The sequence below is a fragment of the Schistocerca cancellata genome, chromosome 3 (assembly GCF_023864275.1).
Source record: "Schistocerca cancellata isolate TAMUIC-IGC-003103 chromosome 3, iqSchCanc2.1, whole genome shotgun sequence".
Classification (NCBI taxonomy): domain Eukaryota; kingdom Metazoa; phylum Arthropoda; class Insecta; order Orthoptera; family Acrididae; genus Schistocerca; species Schistocerca cancellata.
This window is the reverse complement of record NC_064628.1, coordinates 437,759,064-437,784,666: the sequence shown is the minus strand read 5'-3', so window position 1 is coordinate 437,784,666 and position 25,603 is coordinate 437,759,064. Positions and strand designations below refer to the sequence as shown.

The 25,603-nt window shown below is 41.7% G+C and overlaps 1 protein-coding gene and 1 non-coding gene across 2 annotated transcripts in view; both read right to left on the bottom strand.

Moving 5' to 3' along the window:
- LOC126175190 (uncharacterized) overlaps nucleotides 1-25,603 on the bottom strand; it is a 382,493-nt gene that overhangs the window by 9,866 nt on the left and 347,024 nt on the right. The window lies entirely within an intron of this gene.
- Nucleotides 5,978-6,052, bottom strand: Trnad-guc (transfer RNA aspartic acid (anticodon GUC)). Its single transcript has one exon. It is a non-coding gene; the product is annotated as a tRNA-Asp (tRNA).

Genomic DNA, 25,603 nt, shown 5'->3' with positions numbered 1-25,603 from the left:
TGTTCATTCGACGTGTTTTTGTTGTTTTGGTTCATACCACCATCTCTGAAAGTTTTCGATGGAGTTTTGGTTCCCCCTGTATATCCGGGAAGAGTCGTTGAATGAAATGGATACTGCCTTGAAAACACAAGATAACGCCAACAAATAGGTGATAACATTTCACAGCACAAACTGGACGACGCTGAAGGAATTAGATTAGCAAATGAAAGAGGCAGATGAGCTTAAGGAGGTTGCAGTAGTTACTCGGAGATGAAGAGGCTTTCAGAGGATGGAACATTTGCAATGAAATGAACAAATCGATCCAAGTGTCATTCAGGTATACCATACTACACATTACAGGTCGAGCAACTCATAGAATTTGTTTATTCCACACACACACACACACACACACACACACACACACAGAAAGAGAGAGAGAGACAGACAAAGGCAGAGACAGAGGGGGGAGGGGGGAGGGAGGAAAAATTAGAGGGAGGAAGGAGACGAGACCTATATTTTTATTATTATCGTTTATATGGTACTGTCCTATCATTAAAGTAATTCCTTTTCTCGGTTTCGATCAAGATTTGCACGATACGTTTCTCGATAAATTCGAGAACTCACCTATCAGGAACCACTCATGCCACATCTCCATACCCACTAGCTCGGATGAAGTGGCCGAAAAAACGGAAAGTTCTAGAAAGAGCCCTAGGAAATGGAAATTAATAAATAAGAAACAACTCATACACCACAGTACAGCAAAGGAAACGGTATCACAATAAATGTGAAAATTCTTGCTGAGGAGTAGCTGTCAAAATAACTTTAAATGTTTTTGAATTTGGAACTTTGCACCACGAAATTTTAAATAATCGACGCTCATAGGTGTGAGAATAGTATAGCATCTGCAAAATACCTTAAGAATCTATTTTAGTAGGTACGGCAGGTAGGAACACGAGGCCCACGAGAAAGACAGGCCGCGGCGCGTACGTCACGAAGATAGGCCTGAACTCGCTCGCTCGCACAGTCAGCAGATAAAATATGTTTCTAAGCCTGTTTAACACGTGGCTGGTAGAATATGCAGTTCTCGTTTGTATGTACACACCTAGTTACGAGTTAATAGGTGTAGAAACGTAGTTTGTCTGCTGAGAAGAGCGAGAGAGCGATCTCAGGTTTACCTTCGTGATGCACGCGCCGCGGCCTGTCTTTCTCGTAGGTCTCGATAGGAAAACAAGCGATGTATTATCCCGGCAGTTAATTTAGCGACCCACGTACACGCCAGCTGCTCCGGCGAGAGGAGCAGAGCTCGAGTTTGGGGCCCACCTTTACTCGTATAAGCGCGACCCATCAGCAGCTCGTACCCCTCCGGTGCTGCATAAATCGGCTTCCAATATCCGGGCTGCTGCGCGGCTTTACGATGCGAATGAAGGTTAATAAAGCGACCCCTGCCGGCCTCCTCAAGAGCTTGGGTCACGGATCACACCGCCGTGAAAGCGGAGGCCACGTCCGGCCCTTCGAGCTACCGCAATCCCTGCCTACTCAACAAGCGTATGCTAGTAATCAAAAGGAGATGTGACCTATTAGAAGCCGCCTCCGTGATGTATCCGAGAGGTAGTGTTACTTTATGAAAACGTTGGTGTTGTTTGTGTGATGCCGTACATTTCTCAAAAATGTGGCGTCACCAAAGAATAAATTTAGTCACCAATAGGAGATATCATGCTAATACCGCCTCTGGTCTCGATAATGACCTCAGTTTGTTGAGGAGGGGAACCCACAACAATATTCAAGTATACCATGTTGATCTTCATACAATGTAAGCTTCCGTGGCCGGCGTCTTCTTCAGTTAAAACTTTGGGGCTGAGAGGGCATGGTCGATGTATAAAACTGCTTCCTGACCTTGAAACAGAGGCTAATTGGAATAATAAATCTATAAAGTCAAGGACGATAAGTTTGTGTATGAAGGATACAGTAAGAACAGAGCGTTTTTGCCCGAAATGGATGGTGATTTATAAGAACTAGTGACTATAATGGTATCAGAAGGAGAATAACAACTTATTTAAGCAGATTACAGAGAAAGACGAAGAAAGATGGTGCTATTGGATAATTAATAAAAGAATAGTGAGAAGGAAGTATTTGAAATGTAGTCCCAAGAACAATTTATCAACAGACTAATTACGAAATGAAGAGGCACATGGAAAAAAAGACTTAGAAAGAAAATCATTGGAAAACTGTACCCATAGGAGGATATATATTTATAAAATATCTGTTATGGCTGCCAGTAATAGTTTACTACTTTAAGTGTCGTTCGTTAAGACCATGAAATTGTCCACCATGTATTGCCACAAATCGAGGCCTTACTTGTCGCCGTCACTTACATCTAGTGTATCGCCTCTCCTTTTACCCAATGACCGCCTTCATTCTTCGAGTCATCGGGAAATAGACGGTGTCGGAGGTCGAGGGGCACAACCGAAGCAAAGGGGCGGCGTAAGAGGAAAGACAGTACATGGCGGATCAGTTTCCAGCACACGCGAGAGAGGATACAGTTCAGTCCTTACCATTAGTTTATCCTGGCACGACTGATAAGCAACAGTCATAGGTAAACTTCTCTTTGTCGTCAATAATGTGTCTGCACAATCGTACATTCTTTATGTACATTCCCGTATAGGGGAGACATTTCAATTGAAAGTCGCTTGTCCGTTATCGCCGGATAAATACGATATTTTAGTGCCGTTTTGTTCAGAATTATGAAGCACTGTTCCTTTTGACATGCATGCAGATCACACTAATCACGACATCTATGCTTAAGGACGTCTGGTCTTAATTTCATAAGTGACAGATGTAGATATTACCGATATATCAGTTTAAGAGGCCATAGTTGCAAAATATTGACAGGACGTATATGCAGAAAAGTGCAAAAATTAGTAGAAGCCAAACTCAGGAAAGATCAGTTTGGGTTCCGGAGAAATATAGAAACATGCGAACCTCTACTGACCCTACGACTTTACAATATACACAGAAGAAAGGCAAACCAACATTTATAGCACTTATATATAGAAAGATTTTGACAACGCTCACTGTGAAATTCTGAAAGAATCACGGGTAAAATACAGGGAGCCAAAAAAATCTGCAACCTGTAACTAAACCAGACTGCAGTTATAAGATTAGAGGGGAATGATAGGGAAACGGTGGTTGAAAACGGAGGGAGGCAGAGCAACAGCCTATTACCGATATTGTACAGTAAACAATTATTAGTAATGAAAACCAAGTAGTAATTCGCAAAGGGAATTAGTGTTCACAGAGATGAAATAAAAACTGTCTGCTTTGTCGTTGACATTATAGTTCCGTCAGAATCGGTAAATCTTTTAGAAGAGCGATTTAATGGAATGAACTGTATCTTGAAAAGAGATTGTAAGATGAACATCAACAAATGTAAAACAAGCATAACGTTATATAGTCGAATTAAATCGGCCTGTGTACGTAGTATTAGATTAGGAAATGGGACACTGTAAGCAGTCGATGAGTTTTGCTGCTTGGGCGGAAACATAAGTGACAGTGAGCGCAGTAGAGAGGATATCAAATGCAAACTGGCAACAGGGAAACAAACGTTCCTGAAAAAGAGAAATTCGTTGACATCTAATATAAACTGAAGTGTTAGAACGTCCTTCCTGTAAGTATCTCCTTGGACTGTAGCCTTGAAAAAGTGAAAAGTAGTCTATTAAAAAGTTTAGACAAGAAGAGAAAGGAAGCTTTTGAAATATGATAATACAGAAAATGTTGCAAAACTAGGTCGGGAATCGGTTAACCAATGAGGAGGTACTGAACTGAATTGGCGAAAAAATAAATTTGTCGCATAAATTAACCAAAAGAAGAAACAGCTTTTAGGACACGTCCTGGTACATCGAGCAATCGGCAGTTTCGTAATGGAAAGAAATATTAGGACGAGGGTTAAAATTCTACAGAGACACAAAATGTATACTACAAGAAGCAGGTTCCATTGTATGTAGATTTCAGTAGTTACATACAGATGAGGAGGCTGCATAGGATACACAAGCGTCAAGATCTGCAGCAAAATTCACAACAGCAACAACAACAAGTTTTAAATTCTGTGTAATATAAAAGAAAACCCTATTCAAATAAAAAATGTAAGCACAAAAATATTCACTGACATTCTTGACAGTATATGTAAAGTAGTAAAACGAATCTTTCCTGGCTTATCATACAGAAAAGCGTCTCTGCCGCATTATTAAATGCTTGAGACTCTTCTTGAACTCACATGTAGTCCTACTCTATACTTTGAGAACGTTAGTAAGTTGTTTTCCAGAATCTGGAAACAGACTGGCGAATATTACTTACGGATATTACTCATATTTTCGCAACTTGTATATATAAAGAGTCAAAAACATCTACATGCCCTCGAAATACGCAGTACTAACAAAAAGTCTCTGAATCACAACAAATTGTTGTACCTAGCACTTTTGCTTTTGAGATTTTGTAAATCTGAGTTCTCCTATTTCTTGCACAGACGCCGTTCTATCTGCAGACTCATAAATAGAGAACACGTCGGACTCTGCACACAATTGGTCTCTCGGTTTGCGAGACAAGCCGTACACCATTTCTCTGCTCGAAGAAAGTTATCGCGGGAGCCTGTCTGTTACGCCGACGGCTACCCGCAGCACAAAACGGACGCGTTCCGCGCCACAAGTGTGAGGCCCTCCAGCACAGCGGTCGCCCTCCAGCTGCTCGTTAGCGGCAGCTCGCCGCCTCCGCGACGGAAACAAGGCGCGAGACATTCTGTCGGTCTCTAGAGGGTAATTCCCAGTCTGTGTAACAGGCACGCAGCCCATTCTGTATAACTAGGTGATGTTTCCTGTGGCACAAATGATTTCTCACGTACAATCTCAAAAGGTTCGATTCGGTTTATCCTCAGAATAAGAATTATCCAAGTTTTCTTATCAGGACAGCATTTATGAAAAGCGTAACTACTTATTACTGAACGAGAACACAGTGTGACGTGGTCTTTGTCCTCTTTCTACCTGTCTTCTGATCGGGAACATTTAACCTGTACAACAGCGATCGAAGAGCCCTTCGTCGGCACAGTAAATAGCTGACAAATTTCCTTTCGGAAAAGAGTCAATGAGGCAAAAGAAAAAAATACCAGTCCACGACTACGGTTAAGTTGTTAAAACTCACGGCAATTGTCCACTCAGTCACTTTCTTAGACAAACTACAAGAGGTAAGAAGGTTTAGAATTTGTCCTTCCGCCGCCGACGGTAAAGAAGCTCGCAAAGGATTCTGATGTGAGAATAAACCGCCAATTCAGGTTGTAAAGAAACTAACCAGTGGTCGGTCATCGAGATGGAAGACATGTCGCTTAGAAAATAATCGGACAAACTAACAGGCTTATTTTTATGCCTGCTACACTCGCCTGAAGTGATTTAAAGAAAGCAAGAACCGACTTGATAATTGGGAACGATTTTCATTCCTCTATTTCCGAATGCGAGACCATTGTCTCAAGCAATGCGCTGGGACGCTAAGTAACAGTAGCGCAGGTACAAGAAGTATATTTCGAAACCAGCCGCAAAGAGCAGAAGTTGCCGTTCTAGATGGTGGACAGTTGTTATAGAAAACGAAATGTACAGTGTTTATAGTATTACGGGTGACGTGGACAAAATAGGGCAGCTACTGAGCACCCAGATGTGTTTCCTGGAGGTTCTGTGATGCCATGACCAGTCCTGAGTAATGTCTTCTGTAAAGCGTAAAGGGTGGCACATGAGAGAAATTGGTGGTGGGCCGCGAGAAACCACTCGTAAAACTCATGACTCAAAAAGAAAGAAAAAGTCGAGTATAATAGTAACGTCGTGTGACGAGGGCCTCCCGTCGGGTAGACCGCTCGCCTGGAGCGTCATTCGATTTCACGCCACTTCGGCGACTTGGGCGTCGATGGGGATGAAATGACGATGACTAGGACAACACAACACCCAGTCCCCGAGCGGAGAAAATCTCCTACCCAGCCGGGAATCGAACCCGGGCCCATAGGATTGACAGTCCGTCGCATTGACCACTCAGCTACCGGGGGCGGACAAAAATCGACTAAAGATCATGGAGGTGAGTGGACTTCTTCAGATGGATGGAAAATCTCATATTGGCACTGTTCAGTAGAAGTTATAGAAGTTGGGGACATACTTCTCAAAGCTCACACGACTAGTTACTTTGGTGTGTAGTGTGTATAATGAATGAGACTGACGATATACCATCAGGCTTTCGTAAAAGCATCATCCATACAATTCTGAAGATTGTAAGAGCCGACAAATGCGAAAGTTATCGCACAATCAGCTTAACAGCTCATGACTCTAAATCACAGACAAGAATAATACCCAGATGGATGGAAAAGAAAATGAGGATCAGTTAGATGACGATCCGTCTAGCTTTAGGATAGGCAAAGGCCCCAAAGAGGTAATTCTGACGCTGTTGTTGAAAGCGGAAGTAAAACTGGAGAAAAATCAAGACAGGTTCATAGGATCTGTCGACTTGGTAAAAGCTTTTGGCAGTGTAAGTAGGTACAAGACTATCGAAGTTCTGGGAAAAATAGAGGCAAGCTATAGGGAAAGATGGGTAATACACTGTAAGTAGGCTGTTTATGTTTTCTTATTGGCAACGCTACGTAGCGCTCTGTATGAAAATCACTGGCTGTGCTGTGTGCAGTCTGTGGCTGGTTTGCATTGTTGTCTGCCATTGTAGTGTTGGGCAGCTGGATGTGAACAGCGCGTAGCGTTGCGCAGTTAGAGGTGAGCCGCCAGCAGTGGTGGATATGTGGAAGGAAATGGCGGAGTTTTGAAATTACATATATTATGACTTTTGATGATATTAAGGTAAATACATTGTTTGTTCTCTATTAAAATCTTTCATTTGCTAACTATGCCTATCAGTAGTTAGTGCCTTCTGTAGTTTGAATCTTTTATTTAGCTGGCAGTAGTGGCGCTCGCTGTATTGCAGTAGTTCGAGTAATGAAGATTTTTGTGAGGTAAGTGATTTGTGAAAGGTATAAGTTAATGTTAGTCAGGGCCATTCTTTTGTAGGGATTTTTGAAAGTCAGATTGCGTTGCGCTAAAAATATTGTGTGTCACTTTAGTGAATGTTTGAGTACGTTCAGTTTTGCTCAGCTGTTTGAAAAGCAAATAGTGTAAGAGGTTTATCAGCACAGTCATGTATAATTGTTCTGGGGACGTTTCAACACAATATGTACAGTCGTGGACAAAGCAAGCGAGACCCCACGCCTTTCCGTTATGCTGATCCGCACAGCTTTGAAGTCTGCTACACAGCATAACAGGCAAGGCGACGAAGTGCTACCCACATACTATGCACAGGCGAGAAATTGAAAACTATCCGAACTTTGTCAGACAGTTTTCCATTATGTGTAAGACTATATATTAACGCTGAATAGTGTGTTAAACGCAACACGTAAATATAAAATATAAATGAAAGAAGAAACTCTAATTAGTATGAACTGTACTAATAAAAATGAATTCCAGCTTATCGAGATAACATAACTGTTTTAGTAAGACAAAGTACCCCAGATCGTTACGAATAAGAAAATATTATGCCCATTCGAAATGGTCTGTGTCAACGTTCAGACCAGTCATACTGGATTACCGTTACTGACCTACCATGAAAGTGTGCAAATTTAGCAATGCGTGAAGATTCATAACGAAATTCTGTTAAAAATAATTCGGTGCCACATTTAAGTCAATTCGGTTATTGACAGAAGCGGAAAACGTAGGCAGTAACAAGTATGAAATTCTACAAGAGTTTCATATTGACATCCACAGGGCGCTGGTACAGAATAAAGGTAGCAATAACACGTATTGGGGGTGTGAGAATTTCTTAAAATTGCTTTACTGATAGTTTATCTTCCTCCATCGAGATTAGAACCGAAAACAAACCAGACCTCCCTTGCAGTAGCAAACATCTTTCACTACACTATCAGACAACCCAGGCAAACAGCCCTCTATTATTACCCCAGACATGAATAATCCGGCAATTTCGCAATGAAAATGGCAAAATGATCTGCAGTTCCTGTTACATAGAGCTTTCTGGACTCAAAAACATGCATTTTCTACCTTTATGTCACCGTTTATGTGACAATCATTCGGGATGTTTATCGAAATAAGAAAATAGCGAGTAAATTTAGTAGGATAATTCTGCACCACCCCAGGAAACAAACGGCTACATAGCTGCCAAACGTATTCCACAATGTTTCGAATTCTCCATTAGACTCGTCACAGCCAGAAAATGTTCATTAGCCGAAGTGTTTCTCAAGCTAGCTAGCAATGGGAATGCTCGCACTTCTAAAACGCGGTGGCGTTAATACTGGGATCTGAATTACCATGTGTATAGGCAAATGGATTTTATTTGCATTCCTGTAAACGTGATTTGGATCTAAAGCGTAGCTACGATTAATATGCTGATGTATCGACTGCAAATATAACATTTCAAATAAAGAGTAGGGTGAATTGTTTATGCGGCCCTCATCTTCAGTAACTGTCGTAGCTATTTTCGTTGTTAGGATTTTGTCACCTAAATCGGTAAAAATGGAACCCTAGTAGTCTCACTTTCTTGACCGTCTATCTGTCTACCGAACCCTTGAAACCCATTTACCTCGAGTTCAGGTAAACATAATAAGCGGAAATGTGTCGCACTTCCTGCGGTATACGGTCCCTTGGTGGTGTAAAAAGGTGAGCTTCTATGTCAACGCAATCTAAAGATATGGCCGTTTATGTAAAGAAAATTTACGCGAAAGGTCAAAAAATGGCTCTACGAACTATGCGACCAAACTGCTTAGGTCATCAGTCCCCTAGACCTAGAACTACTTAAACCTACCTAAGCAAGGGCCCTCACAAACATCCTGCCTACTTTTTCCGCTTCTGTCAATAACTGAATTGACTTAAATGTGGCACCGAATTATTTTTAACAGAATTTCGTTATGAATCTTCACGCATTGCTAAATTTGCACACTTTCATGGTAGGTCAGCAACGGTAATCCAGTGTGACTAGTCTGAACGATGACACAGACCGTTTCGTGGCCGAATGCGCGTAATAGATTGCTAATTCGTAACGATGTGGGGTACTTTGTCTTACGAAATCTCGATAAGCTGGAATTCATTTTTATTTGTACAGTTCATACTAACTAGAGTTTCTTCTTTCATTTATATCTTATATTTACGTGTTGTGTTTAATACACTAATCAGCTTTAATATAGTTTTACACGCGATGGAAAACAATCTGACAAAGTCGGATAGTTTTCAATTTCACGCCTGTGCATAGTATGTTGGTAGCACTTCGTCGCCTTGCCTGTTATGCTGTGTAGCAGACTTCAAAGCTGTGCGGATCAGCATAACGAAGAGGCGAGGGGTCTCGCTCGTTTTGTCCACGACTGTACAAGAACCAAATATTACTGTTTAAAGGCTAGTTTGACTTCAAAAATAAAATAAAGTTTCAAGATGAATTCTACACTTAGTAGTGAAAGGGAGAATAAAAAAACCTGATACCATGCCTCTCTTGAAGAATACCTCTTAATATGTAACATATCCGAAATATAACGATAACAGGTACCATATAGGCTGAGTAACAAATAATCTATTGTAGGAAGGTGGGGTGATGACACAGCAAAATATTTAATGGTAGCGTAAACACGTAAAGCTGAAGACTGTATTACATAGAGGAGTTCGTTGGAGGCACGTGAAATAGCCGATGATGGTGCACAAAGTCAAACTGCAAAACAGATATATTAACATGTATGTGTGGCATGGCTGCAGCGAATCATCACACTTGTTCACCTTATACATGATAGCAGCAATAAAGCGAGTGAAAATTTCTGAAAGCAAATACAATACATGTGGTGAGGTTACAAACGTGAAGCTTTTCGGACGATAATTCCCTTATCGGAGAATGTAACGAACATTTCAATTAACTGTTGAATTGTATGTGTATCATACGTAACACGGATATTGTGTTGCAGGTGAACGAAGTCAATGCCAAATTTATTGAGAAGGTACAAAGTGAGCTTACTAGTTACTGAAGATATGAACAGAAGAAGACGCAAGAGAGGGGAACTTCCCGCTATCTGGGATACGAGACTAAAGGTGTGTTCGCAGTAAGATAGACATCAGTAGTGTATTGGCACAAATGAAAAAAATTGTCTTCAGAAAGACAATTTTACTGGAATCACATACTGAAATGAAACTAATGAATAGGTTTCAAAAACAGTAAAGAGGTAGCGGAAATAATAGACGTAAAATGAAATAAAGTGCCTAAAGACCGTTTGCAGTAACTGAACAACTGCAAACATGTGTGGGATTAGATTCAAGGAGAGAATAGAATGAAGTAATAAACCTTCTGAAACTACCAAATAACTATGTAGACTTCCAGTGCTGTAAGCTTGATGACATCTGTTTTCTTCATCATTTTATTATTATTATTATTATTATTATTATTATTATTATTATTATTATTATTATTAATTTATACATGGTGTCATGACATATGATATATTTTTGGTCGTAACGTTTCGTCTCCTACTGTGAATGTCTCCAGGTGACATTTAACACCGTGTTTACTCCATTCTGTGTATAGAAATATTTTTGGAATCCTCTTCGCATGTTGCTCACGAGGTGATGGGCACGTATCTTCTCGATTCTGTTCGTTTCTTCGGCTGTGGCCATCTAGAAGATTCCCAGTGCGTGTAGAGGCTCTTGCAACGCGCACAAAGTGTTAAGTGGTTCCAAATAGACTTAATGACCTTGACATCAAAAGATGACCCAGGCCGTTCCATTAAATGCTCTGGTGCTTCCTGGAGGAAGGTGTTAACTTTATTAACCTAGTGTGCATTATCGTTTTAAAGAGGAATCTGTATTCGCAATGATGGTTCTAGGGCTCGAGGGTGGCTTATCGTGTCCCACTTCTTCATAGCCGCCAAACTATCCTCAGTAGCCCTGAGAGGTGTCCGATATCCGTATGCTATATCTGTTACATTGGTTGACGCACCATTCTGTTGAAACTATTGGACTGCGTATCTAAGACGCACATTGGTATCTGGCCATTACCACACTCCTCTAGTGCAATCATCAGGATTAAGCCAAATCCTGCACTCTTCTGTGAAGAAAACCCGACAACATTATTCCAAGCTCCTTATTTCCAGGTGCTCGCTTGTCCACCTTCTAATGCACCACAGTGCGTAGGGGCCGTCTTTTATTTCCATCGTCTTATGGCTGGTTTGATGCCGCGCGTCATGAATTTGTCTCCTGTGCCAACCTTTTCATCTCGCAGAAGCAACATCCATCATCAATTATTTTCTGAGTGTATTTCAAGATATGTCTCCCTCTACTGTTTTAACCCTCGACAGATTCGTCTAGTACCAAGGAAGTTATTCCTCGATGGTCTTGACCTAGCATGCTGTCCCTCCTTCTTATGTGTGTCTTCCACAACTTCCTTTCTTCCTCATTCCTCATTCTTACCTTATCAGTCAATCTTATTTTCATTGTACTTCTGTAGCACCACACTCAAATGCTTTGACTCTTCGCTGTTCCGGTTTTCCCATAGTCCATGTTTTACTACCATATAATGCTGTGCTCCAAATTTCTCAGAAATTTCATTCTCGAACTAAGCCCTACGTTTGGTATTAGTAGACTTCTCCGCGCCAGAGGTGCTCTTTCTGTCAGTGCTACTTTGCTTTTTCTGTTCTCCTTACTCTGTCTGACAAGGATCATTTTGCTGTCTATGTAGCAGAATTCCTCGAGTTCATTTACTTCGCGATGAACATTTCTAACGTTAAGTTTGTCGCTATTCTTATTGCTATTACTTGCCATTACTTTCGTCTTTCTTCGATTTACTGTCAATCCATATTATGTACTCATTAGACTGTTCACTCCTTTCAATAGATCCTGTAGTTCTTAACCAGATTCACTGATGATAGCAATATCATCAGCGAATTTTATCACTGATCCCCTCTCACCTCGAATTTTAAACCCACTCCCGAGCCTTACTTTTATTTCCGCCATTGCTTCTTCGATACAGAGATTGAGAAGTAGGGGCAAGAGACTACAGCCCTGTCTTACAGCCGTTTTAATCCGAATGCCCTGCTACTGGTCTTTCAGTCCTCTTGGTTCTTCCTTTTTTCGCTATAAGTTACTCCTACTTTTCTCAGAATTTCAAGCATCTTGCATCATTTGACATTGTCCAACGCTTTTTTCAGGTCGACAGATCCAATGAATGTGTCTTCATTTTTATTCAGTCTTCCTTCCATTATCAACCTCTACATCAGAACTGCCTGTCTGGTGCCTTTACCTACCCTAAAGCCAAACTGATCGGCATTTAACAGATTCTCTATTTTGTTTTCCATTCTTCTATACATTATTCTTGTCAGAAAATTGGCTCCATGAACTGTGAAGCTGATTGTGCGATAATTTTCGCACTTTTCTGGTTTTACTGTCTTCGGAATTGTGTGGATGATATTTGTACGAAATTCTGATGGTATATTGCCAGTCTCTTGCATTCTACACACAAAGTGAATATTCGTTTTGTTGCCACTTCCCCCAACGAATTTTGAAAATTCCGATGAAATGTTGTCTGTCCCTTCTGCCTTCTTTGATCTTACGCCTTCCAAAGCTATTTTAAATTCTAACTCCTCCCTACCTTCCATCACGTCATCAGACAAATCCTATCCCCCATAAAGGTATTCAGTTTAATCTCCCCATGTATCCGCTCTCGCCTCTGCATTTCACAGTGGAATTTTCGTTGCTCTCTTAATGCTACTGTCCTTGCTTTTAATTTCATCAAAATTCGTTTTCACTAATCTGTACGCGGCATCAGTCCTTCCGACAATCGTTGCTTTTTCGATTTTTTTTTCATATTTTGAATGCATCCTTTTCGCCTTGCTCTACTGCACAGCAGCCTACTTGTTACATTCCTTAGTGGCTCGTATTTCTGAATTTTCTGGAACATTTATGTACTTCTGCCTTTCGTCGATCAGCTAAAATATTTTTTTTTCTTACTCATCGTCTGTCGCAGCTACCTTCCTTGTACCAACGTTTGTCATTCAAACTTCTGTGATTGTCCTTTTTAGAGATGTCCGTTTCTCTTCGGCTAAACTGCCTACCTAACTGTTCATTATTGCGGTAACTTTATCCTCACAGAACTTCAAACGAATTTCTTCATTCCTTAGTATTTCCGTATCCCACGACTTTGTGGACTGACTCTTTGGCTAGTCTTTTAAACTGCAACATACTCTTCATCATTACTAAATTGTAAGCGTCTGCATCAGCTCCTGGGTACGCCTTACAAATCTGTATCTGATTTCGAATCTCTGCCTGACCGTGAAGTAATGTGACTAAAATCTTTTCGTTTCCTACGGCCTTTCCTAAGAATACCTCTTCCTCTTGTGATTATTGAAAAAAGTGTTCGCTACTGCTAGCTAATATTAATTGAAATTCTCAGTTCGTCTTTCTCCTCTCTCTTTCCTTCTACTAAGCCCATATTCTCTCGTAACCCTTTCTTCTACTCCTTTCCCCGCAATAGTTTTCCAATCCTCCCTGACCGAGCGGGGTGGCGCAGTGGTTAGACACTGGACTCGCATTCGGGAGGACGACGGTTCAATCCCGCGTCCGGCCATCCCGATTTAGGTTTTCCGTGATTTCCCTAAATCGCTCCAGGCGTGCCTCTGAAAGGGCACGGCCGACTTCCTTCCCAATCTTTTCCTAATCCGATGAGACCGATGACCACGCTGTCTGGTCTCCTTCCCCAAACCTGACTATCAGATTTTCATCTCCCTTTACGTACTGAATTACGGGTTCAGTATTCTCATATACTTTCACTATTGTTTCATCTTCTGCTTGCGACGTCTACATGTACACCTGTTCTATCGTTTTTGGTGTTGGTTTGCTGTCAGTTCTGATGAGAACAACCCTGTCACTGAAATGTTCGTAGTAACTCACTCTCTACCCTCCTTTCCTATTCATAACGAATCTTACTCCCATTATACTATATTCTGCTGCTGTTGGTTTTGCTGTATACTCGTCTGACTAGAAATCATTATCTTCTCTCCGTTTCTCTTCACTGACTCCCAGTGTATCTACATTGATCCTTAGCATTTCCTTTTCAGGTTTTGTAGCTTCAAAATTCCTAACATTTCACGTCTCGACTCGTAGGACATTATCTTTCCCTTGGTTAATCAATCTTTTCCTCGTGGTCACCTCCGTTTTGGCAATCCCCTCCCCCCTCCCCCCCCCCCCGAATGGTGGGCTATTCTGGAATCGTTTGACAGTGTAGAGATAATCATGATCTTTTTCAATTGCAGGCTACATGTCCTTTTGATGAATGTTATGTGTCTTTAATGTAGTGTTTTCCATTGCCGTCTGCATCCTCATGCCGTTTATCATTCATGATTCTTCCGCTTTTTATGGGCAGCTTCCTACAGCAAGTGTACCTCTGACCGCTCCTCCACCCTCTTTGACAAGACCGTTGGCAGAACGAGGGAAATTTTTTACGCTTTTATTCGTAATTTAAGCAGTGGTGAGGTCCGAACCCTTGGACACAGAATGTCTTGATTACTAGTTAAGATGCTACTCGTTTTCCTTCATTTTGTTCATCATTGTTCGTGTCATTTTGTCTGGGCGGACATCACGTGACGCCCCAACAGAGGGCACCCAGTCCTCTAATCGAACACGCGGAGCTACCTTGCAGGTGCCCTTAGAACACCGGTGCCATACGTAAGAGCTATGGTTTGTAATGGTCATCGTCTGGTACTGTTAACCTTCACAAATCACTACGAGGCAGACTTCCGTGTATTGCGTCTCAAGATGGCGGTTGAATGTTCGAATGACGACGCTATTTTGTATTCAGTCCGGCGGGCAACATCCCATCTTCAACCCCTTTAGCTGTAAGGTGAAAATGTGTGCGTAATCTACGCTTGAAATTATCCTTAGAGGTACGTTGACAGAGTGAACAAGACATATAATCAACGAGTGACCCGCTCCGTTCTCGATGGGAGATGAAGCGCTCCTCACGGTAAAACCGAGAAACTCTGTATAATTTTGTGCGTATTACCCAGGTGTTACCTTTGGGCAAAAATAGAATCGAGAAACAGCGTAACGGTTAGAAAGAAACAAAAAAAACATAAATTGTGCCAATCACGAGATTTGAGCAGTTTGTATAATAAATTCCAACCTGCAAGGGAGACAAATGGAACACATAGTAAGAAGTTCAAATGGTTCAAATGGCTCTGAGCACTATGGGACTTAACATCTGAGGTCATCAGTCCCCTAGAACTTAGAACTACTTAAACCTAACTAACCTAAAGACATCACACACATCCATGCCCGAGGCAAGATTCGAAGCTGCGACCGTAGCAGCAGCGCGGTTCCGGACTGAAGCACCAAGAACCGCATGGCCACCGCGGCCGGCTAGTAAGAAGTCCAAGAAAACATTACCTTACATTACATGTAAAAAGATAAAAGAAAAAACAAGTTTACGAAACGACTCAGGTTGTATATGTATAATATGCGAAACATGGGTGAACGAGTACGTTGTTTGTAGCAGACACACAGAAATTAACATATTGTCTCTTGAAGAACAAATAAGATCAACACTCAGTCTCGTAAAATTCTTTTTCATAATAGGCAACAATGAATAATGTCGGTGATTTCAGTACATCTAAATCGGATCAAAGAGCGAGTAACAAAATTTAAGCCTCTTGGCAAATAGTTTTCCGAAGACTGATAGTCACATACACTGCCTGACCAAACATATCTGGACACACCTATGTAGTACGTAATTGGCCACCAGGTGCCACGAAAGGCAGACTTGCCACTGAAAAAGGTGGTGTGGAGTATTGTGTTGTTAATATAGAAGTTGAAACAGCAGAATGGATCGTTCAGGTGAGCTCAGTGACTTGGAACGTGGGCTAGTCATTGGATGTCAACTAAGTAACAAACTCACCAGAGACATTTCAAAAGTCTCTAAAGTCGCTCACGTCCACTGTTATTAAAACAGAAACGCCAAGGAATAACCACAACCAAGCCAAAACCAGACAAACCTCGTTCACTGACCGACAGGGACCGTCGAACATGGCGACGGGTGATTATAAAACATCACCTGAAACCAGTGGAAGAAATCACCCGTGAGTTGCAAAGTGCTGCCAGCAGTCCAGCTGGCACAATGTGCGTGAGGAGTTAAAAATAATCGGGTACAGTGGCCGAGCTTATTGCCACACATTTCTGCGACGCACTGGACAGTGGAGGAGTGGTAACGAGTGATTTGGAGTGGTGAGTCACGCTGTACCCTGTGCCGAGGGTTTGGATTTCGCAAATGCCTACGGAACATTACCTACCATTATTTGTAATGTCAACAGTGAGACACTGAATAGGTGGTTTAACGGTATTGGTGTATTCTTCATGGTTAAGTTGTGATCCCATTATTTCACTTAAGAAAACGAAATGCAAAAGGATATGTACACTTTTTGCAGCACTGTGTACTGCATAGACTAGAGGAACAGTTCGGAGGCTATAAGCGTTTGTATCAGCACGTAATGCACCCTGTCGAAAAGCAGCATCTGTGAGCAAATGTTTTGTGTGCAATAACATCCCTGAAATGGTCTATCCTTCCTAGAGTCCCGACCTGAAAACAATGGAACACCTTTGGAGTGAGCCAGAGCCTTGACTTAGCTCCACAGTCCCCAGTGTCCACCGTCGTTATCTTCTCTGGTTTCGGCTGCTTTTCCTCTACAAACATTCAGACACCTAATTGAAAATGTCCGCGGGAGATGAAACAGTCATGAAGGTGGAGGGTGCGCATACACCATTTTAATGTCCACTAAGAGGTGTCTGGATACTTTTGGTCACATAATTTGTAGAGATAACAGGTAGAATACTAGCGACTCGTAATACCTTTATGAAATTTAAGAGTGCTCTTAGCAAACTAGTGTAGACTTCAGAAATAGGTATCAGCATTCAGTTTACAAAATACTATATATCTTAGATTTTGTCGCGTGGAATGGAAGAAAGAAGACTAATTTTTTGCTGTTTGATAGAGTTAGGTATGTATGATGTGTATATGCCACTGCCTAATCAAAATCCCAAAGTGAGAAGAAATAACCAAAGAATTTTTTCGATAGTTAGATAAAAAAAATCAGGAGCTGGCACAAGAAATTTGATCATCCGAAGTATCAGCTATTCCAGACGAAATTAAAGGCTGAAAGTAGAAGTACCTGGAAGAGGAGGTCATGGTTGCACAATCTGAAGTAATGGAAAGGACTGCGAATCCCAACGTACGACAACGGATCGATATAACAACTCACGTGGTCGCAAACATTCTGTAATGGATGTGTATTCGATAAGAAACGTTTTAGGCCAACATTCACCAATGAGCAATCGAAGTCGAGTTCCGTTATCTTTCGTTTTAAATTTTCAGGATCATACGAAGGACGAGTATAAAGCACTGGACCAAATATCTTGCTTACTATATTCTTACTAACATGCTAAGCAAGGAAGTTTGACGTTTCAGGATTGGAATTGGGTTGGATATGTGGTGTATAACTAATGAAGTACGTTATTACTTTTGTTACAGTTATATTTGCTGTTGTTGTTGCTGCTGCTTTTGTTGATTATGATTTAAATGTTTCTAACGGCATAGTGCAACTGGTACCTTCTTGAGGGTACGAGGAGGTGCAGATCAATATACATCTAGATGATACTCTGGAAAGCGGAAACATCCTGCTACGTGATGTGAACGATTTCACAACAGAGGATCTATCAGCATTCAGCAAAACGGGAAGGAAAGATACGGTCGCTTTAGAGCATAAGAGGTTCTTCTGAAGAGTTCAACGATCTAAAGACTCAAGATAGGGCCTGCCGCTTCTTGAAAATACTCGTACTTTTTACTTCTGTTATGAATGATGATATGATTATTTGATCTGAGATAGGCACAATGACCGGATATATTCAAGGAACCACGAGGTCTTATTGAAACCCAAGTAAATTTGTTACTATCATTTCGAAACGTATCATTGTCTATTGCTCTACGTCGGAAGAACTTCCAGAAGAGGGGTGAACTTAAACACGGGTTAGTTCTATAATCCACTGCAGAGGAGAAAAACCTAGAAACGTCCGGAAGTACTCGCCAGGCTGGTAGAATCATTACACATTGACAAAACTCGTATGCACGAATGTATTCTGTCCACCATATCTGTGGGAGTGTGGTTGCTTCTTGCCAAGTTCCATAATGAAAAATGCACTCGTCCCTTCACCTCCAGGGATGCTGTAAAAACTGAGAAGCCACATTACCAAAATGACCGAGAACATGGCAGCAAAAATCCTCGACCTCCTACGTGACTAAACCGCAACTGACATTAGGCCCTTCGTAGTACTGAACAGTAGGCTCCAGTCGAGGTCGGTACAACAAAAATCAAGTTATCCACTTTCTAATGGCTGAGGAAGCTATCAAGAAGTGAAACGAACGTGGCTAACATTCTACGAAGCACCGCGTGAAATGTTAGAAGTCTAAATGATATAGACAAACTGGACAACTGGAGAACAGAGATGCGCAGGCTAATACTAGACTTGGTAGGTATTAGTACAGTGAAGTGATCAGTCAAAGATTTCTGGTCAGATAATTATGGAGTGATAAGCACATCTGCAGACAATCGTGTAATAGATGTTGGCACCGCTATAAACAACAAGGTAAATGACAGCGTGAGGTAAAAATGAAGAGACGGTACTCGAAGAATTTAGACTAAGCAAACACAAACCACCATTTTACATGTTTACATAGACACATCGGAAGCTGATGAAACGGAGAAAGTATAATATGAGGAAAAAGATGGTTCTAATTGCTCTGAGCACTATGGGACTTAAGTTCTGTGGCCATCAGTCCCCTAGAACTCAGAACTACTTAAACCTAACTAACCTAAGGACAACACACACATCCATGCCCGAGGCAGGATTCGAACCTGCGACCGCAGCGGTCGCGCGGTTCCAGACTGTAGCGCCTAGAACCGCTCGGCCACCCTGGCCGGCTCTAAAAGAGAAATGGATAAATACACAGTAACAAAAAAGAAGAACGACATACCCAGTAGGAATTATCAGAACGATACGGAAATCGTGAGATGTGATGTACATGTAGACACAAACAAACTATTCCAGTTTCAGAAAAAAATTGGTGATGTATTCAGGAGAAAGAACTTCAGAAATGGAACAAGTCAGTAATGCGTTGGTCCTCCTCTGGCACTTAAGCAAGAAGTGGTTGACGTTGTTGGATGTCCTCCTTGGGAATGACGTACCAGATTCTGTCCAATTGGTGCTTTAAATCCCGAAATGGTTGAAGGGCCCTACCCATAATGCTCCTAAGGTTCTCAATTGGAGAAATATTCTGTGAGATTTGTAGAGATTTGTAAGCCCAAAGATAAGCAACCTAAACTCTCGTCATGTGCAGGCGGGCGTTATCTTGGTGAATTGTAAGCCTATGATGGCTTGTCATGAAGAGCAATAAAATGGGGCGTACAATATCGTCGTCGTACTGCCATTCTGTAAGGGCGTCTCAGATGACAGCCAAAGTGGTCCTGCTATGGAAAGAAATAGTACCCCAGAGCATCTTTCGTGGTTGTCGCGCCATATGTCGCCTTGGTATCCCACTGCTGCTTGGAGCGACTTCAGTCTTCGCTGATCATCGGTGCTCAGTTCGAAGCAGGACTCATCACTGGAGACAATTATACTCCAGTCAATGAGATTTTAGACCGAAAAGGTGTCTGGATGCGCTCCGGATAGTGGTGGGATACCACTCCGACTGTTGCCCGCCATAAGGGCCGACAACCAAGAGTGATGTCCTGGGGTGCCATTTATTTTCGTAGTAGGACCTCTTTGGTGTTCATTCGCTGCACACTTACAGCACAGCTATACGTCGATGATATCCTAAGGCCTGCTTTATTGCCCTTCGTGGCAGCCATCCTGGGCTTATACTTCAGCGAGATAATGCCCATTTTGTTTTCGTGCTTACGAAACCCTACCTTGTCCAGCAAGGTCACCGAATCTCTCCCCAGTTGAGAACGTTAGAAGCATCATGGGTAGGGCCTTCCAACCATCTAGAGGCTTCACGATTCAAATCACAAATTGGACAGAATTTGGTACGTCATCCCCAAGGAGGACATCCAGCAACATCAACCAACGCTTATATAAGTGCCAGAGAAGGACCAACGCGTTATTGAGTTGTTCAGTTTGTGAAATTCTTTATCCTGAATAAATCATCCACTCTTTCTGAAGCTGTAACCATCCCTTTTTCAGTACATGTACGTCTCATCTACCAATTTTCGTCCCATTCGGAAGTTCTACAAGATTTCATTCTCCTCCTAGTTCTTTTTCTTCAGATACTAGGCAAAATTGTCTGTTACGGTACCCATCGTTGCTGGGGTCTTCTTCTACCTCTCCCCCTTTGTCGTAAGTCCCTCACTCTCCATTTTTTCTAGGTGATCTTTCCACTTTCTTCTATAATCTAGAATATTATCATTTAGATTAAGGATTTTTCATTCTTCCCAACTATCTAGAACTCTTGTTCGGTTTTCTTCAGTGCAAACTTTAACTCATCTCAGGAATTTCATTTCATGTGCCTGAATACGCGTTTCTTGCTTTTTGGTAATCATTCAGATCTCGCTTCCATGCAACAGTGTGAGGACTGCAACAGTTGGTAGAATTTATATTTCCTAGTATTGTTTCAAGGTTTCAGTTAATTTTTCCACACACCTGTTGAATTTACGGAGTTTAATTTCTATATCTTTGCTGTAGCCATATGTCAGCTCACATCCTAGGTAATTCGTTTACTTCTATCTGTTTTGGTTCTAATTCGTTCTTTCATCATGATTTATTCTTTTATTCTTATTATTTTGTTTCAGTAAGTAAATTCCTTCCTACTGGTCCTCTTCTTTATCTGCTAATATCACTGCTTAGTCAACATATAGAGAGTTATTTAGAAGACTTCTTCTGTCTACGTAAATATATCTTTGAACATCTGTTTTCCATTTACGCATTATATCATGTATATAGAAGTTGAACAAACTTGCGGAGATGCAGCAGCCTTCTCTATTCCTCTGTCAGTTTGTATATCATTAGTCATTTTTCCGTTGAGATCTAGTGATAGTCGTCTTGTGATATAAGTTTTCATCGCACTTATTCGGTATTTCGGATACCCGCGATACGTTATTATTTCCCAGAATTTATCTCTATTGACGTAGTCAAAAGCCTTTTTAAATATAATAAAAGCAATGTAAGCAATGTATGTTTTTATGCCTTTCTTGTTATGTTATCTGCGTTTTTTGTTATTTGCTGTAAAATAAAAACTCCATCTATAGTGGAACCTCCTTTACGAAAACGCATTTCTTGCTCTTGTAGTATTAGTTGCCTTCTTTTTCTAAGTCCTTTTCTAAAATCGTAGCATATATCTTGTATGCTGTGCCCACCAGACTTAAGCCTCTGTAGTTACAGTATATCTTTCAATCTCCTTTTTTAAAAACTTTTCATTGTAGCAGTTTTCCAGGCTTTGGGGATCTCTCGATCTTCTAACAATTATTTAAGAGATGTAGTAGTCGTGGGTGTAGCACCAGTCCTCCATATTTTAACTTTTTGCATTAGTACCATCTCTTTTTGTCACTTTTTCTGTTCTTAACTGATGTTATCTCAGAGTTTATGTAGTACTGTCCCATAATTGTCTGACTATTGAGAAGACAGTCTGTCAGCAGAATCCCTTTCGCGTCCCTTAGTAGTGACAACATGAGCTTTCCGGAGAACCGTATTGCACCTGCTTTCTTTGGTGGCGGTGAATACGCTGCTTTGAGTGTTGTTACGCCCCCGGAGCATAGTTGTCGATAGAGCTTTCAGCCGTGGTCACCGATCGGCGCAAAAAATCTAGATGGTTACTTGGAAAACGGGTCAAACGTTATTCGGACGTTTCATGCTGATGCGTTTCTGATCCTGCGTTTAGAGTCGCGTCACCCGTCAGCAGGCAATTGTCTTTTATCCGCTTGCACTTTATGTCCGTTCAGATGACATCCCTAAGGCTTCAGCAGTTTATCATCTTTCCAGACGGTGATGCGCTTTTGCTATAATTTCTGCGGTTGTGGCTCATCTTGGCCGGCTACTACGTGGATCATAATCTATGCTGTTCCAATCAAATTTAAACTTGTTTGTCCACTTAGGAACAGTTTGTATGAGGACAACAATTCCCCAGTTTTTTTCTGTAAATTGGCATGAATTTCCTTTGCTTTCATACATTTCTTTACGAAGTATTTAATCATTGCTCGAATCTTGATTATTTCCATCTGCAAAAATCACTAGACTGGAACAGCAACGGAGATGCGTCCGCACCACGGATCTCTGCCCAGAGCACTGATGCATTAATTGTTTAAAGTGTGACCTATTATTACGCAAGAACCTCGTTGTGCTAGAGCTGACATTTGGTGGTATTTTCGCAAACCCTTCATACTACTCTTGTATTTCGTCAGACTTCATTTCATCTAATTCTCATCTAATTGTTCGATATCAGTTTCTTGTGCTGTATCATCATACTATAATCCACTGTAACAATTCACACATTGTTCTTCTCCAGTATTGATCATTTGTATCTTCCCTTCTTCTGTTCTGTTTAATATCTTTAAAATTAAATGTCACTTGATGTCTCATGTTATCATCATCCTCGACATCAGAAATAAATATATCCTAATGTTCCTGGTATTCTTTTCTTACGACTGGTGTAGCGATATTTCTTCTCTACTTACTGTATAGCATTCCATCTTCTTAGTGTAGGGTCGCTGAAGTATTATAGTCCTTTGTTTAATCTGCTTTAGTAAATATGTTTGGTGCTGTGCTCTTCAAGCAACTGTACATTATAAAGGCCTTGTCATTTACCAAGATGTTATAGATCTAAGACCTGTGCTGGCCCAAGTATAAGTATCTCTTCTCCTAAAAATGTGAATTTGTTGGTTTTAGATTACTTAAAGTTACAAAATCTTTTTTTTTTTTTCATTTTCATTACATACCGGTTCTCCAACAATCCCCATAGTATTCTTGACTGGGACTTTTCGTATTCTGATACCATCCATCATAATAATTTGGTCACTAGTACTGGATTTATTCAATCTCTTCTGTGCTTCGTGATAGACTTCCCGGCTAATCCTCTCTACCTTCTTATAGTGCAATAGGTTAATAATGGAGTATCGCCTCTTCTCAGTATCAGTCTAACTAAGGATTCTTTCGCTTAAGTGTGTGCAATCTTTGATTTCTTATTCCCATTTCATATGCAGAAGTATTGCTAGGATTTTGTTTGCTGTTTCATTTTGTTCAGCTCCACTACAGAATATATTGTTTCTTCTGAATATTTACTACCTCTCATTTTCAGTTTCCTTTCTGTGGTTGCTAGAGCATCCATATTCACGTCATTATATTAATTGCTAATTATTTTTTGGATACTCCTCTAACAACCCAGAATGCTATTTTGGTGTATCCGTTCATCCATTTTTCTTTGTCCTTTTTTAAGGATTTGTCGCTTCCTGTTGAGACCATCCTGTTTCCAAGGATTCTTGGGGTACTAGGAGCAGCGTGTGTTTTCGGAGAGCTGTTTACCAGCCATCTGCCCAACATCATTTCTCGGAGGACCAGGATTTTTTTTCGGGGTTATTTTCCTTAGCCGATACGTCCTGGTTATTTAAAGGCGCCAGGAAACTCGATTTTTATACTCTCCGGTTGGCTATTTAAAGTACACCCACGCATGGATTGCCCAGAGGTAACGCCACTCATGTCATCTTGAACGTGGGGGTAGGGTTTGTTGGAGGAGCTGACTTAAATTCTTCAAATTTCAGTGGACCTTCCACAAACTTTTGATTTTGAAGAGACTCTGTATCTTTTGGCAAAAGAGACAGAGTCTGTTCAGAACCTCTGATCGTCGGAGACACACTGCGCAAAAAAAATTACCACTTCTTCGAAACCCCGTAATTGTCTTCCACTGCCTTCCATTGGCTCTAAGGTGCTAACAATCTTGTGCCCTGCGACCTGTGATTCACTCTTGGGTCCGGCGTCGCTTCAAACACCAAGCTGTCGACACATGCGAAAAAGGATCACAGCCGTGAAATTCATGGAACGTGGATTAGGGATGTCACATTGTCAGTAAATTTCACTACAGTTCCACCCACCGCCATCGTGGTCACCTCACACGATGGGAAGGTCGTCACACCTCCTGAGCCGCCCAGGGTAGCCATGTGGTCTTATGCGTCTTGTCACGGTTCGCGCGGCTCCCACTGTTCCTCGGGCATGGGTATGTGTGTTGTCCTTAGCGTAAGTAGTGTGTAAGTCGGGGGGCCGATGACCTCAGGAGTTTGGTCCAATAGGAACTTACTACCATCACACCTCCTGTCACGTATATTTCGGCCCTTCTTTTCATGCTTTCGCGACGGTTGTCAGATGTTTTCTAATGGGTGACGGAGGAACACATTTTAGACACACACGTCCTATCGGAATCGACACCAAAAGACCTCAGGAGGCGACATAACGGATGTGAATGAAATCACACTTTCCCTTGAGAGCTTTGATTCTCAAACACATTTCGCTTTCGAAAACGACAAACTGCAGTGCGATAAGCAACAGAAAGACGTTCTGACCCATTCCACAAGCCTCTGCAGCTGCCTGCCATTAGGCGCTAGAGCAGCCACGAGGAGCCAGTCACTTTAAACGGGTGTCGGTGTGTCTGACAGGTACGTCTGAACATGTTCGAAAAGGATGCACAGGTGACACCGAAGGCGAGAGGGCGTTACCGAGATTGACGGGGTGTGGTGGGGCGGGGCGGGGGGGGGGGCTGGAAGGGTCTTACAGGCACGCTTTGCCGTTTCGTTCACACACGTGTCAATGTTGCACTGCGCCATGAACTCGCCACAGCAGTGAATGAAACAGGAAGGTAGAAAAAGCAAGAACACTCTTTGAAATCTCGAATCGCTTTCAAATTTCGTCGAACTGCTTTTAGCTATCCCTTGTGGCCCACCCTGTATACCAAAGCAGAAACTGCGGTCGAAGTAGTCTTCAATGTGATCAGGTCACTTTCCATGGGGCTGCTGACGAGCGATGTCCTTAGAATAGAACTGAGTTGTCTGGGAGTACCAGTGGCGTCGAATGTTGTCAAGAACGTTGCCCTGTTGCTCATGGCACTGCGATTTGCCGTTTTCGGCAGCGAAATATTTGGGAATCAACGCCCGTAACGGAAGCAGTGGTTCACTATACAGCAGTGGTTCACTGATACCTTTTACGCCATCTCCTTAGGACGTTACGTGTCGATTCTGAGTGACGATGACTCTGAAATGAATTCCTCGGCCACCCACAAGAAAACCGCGTGATTTCAACATCGGGTCTCGTCTTTATGACATCCATTGTAGAGGCGTGAAAGAGTTAAATGTCTGTAAGAGGGGGGTGACAACCTTACCATCGTGTGACACGTCCCTTATGACAGTATGCAGAATTGTGGTGAAATTTGGTGCCTGTATGACATAATTATATCCGTGGTTTGATTCATAATCAAAACGTCTTCGGTCCCGGATTCGAATCCCGCCGCTGCATAA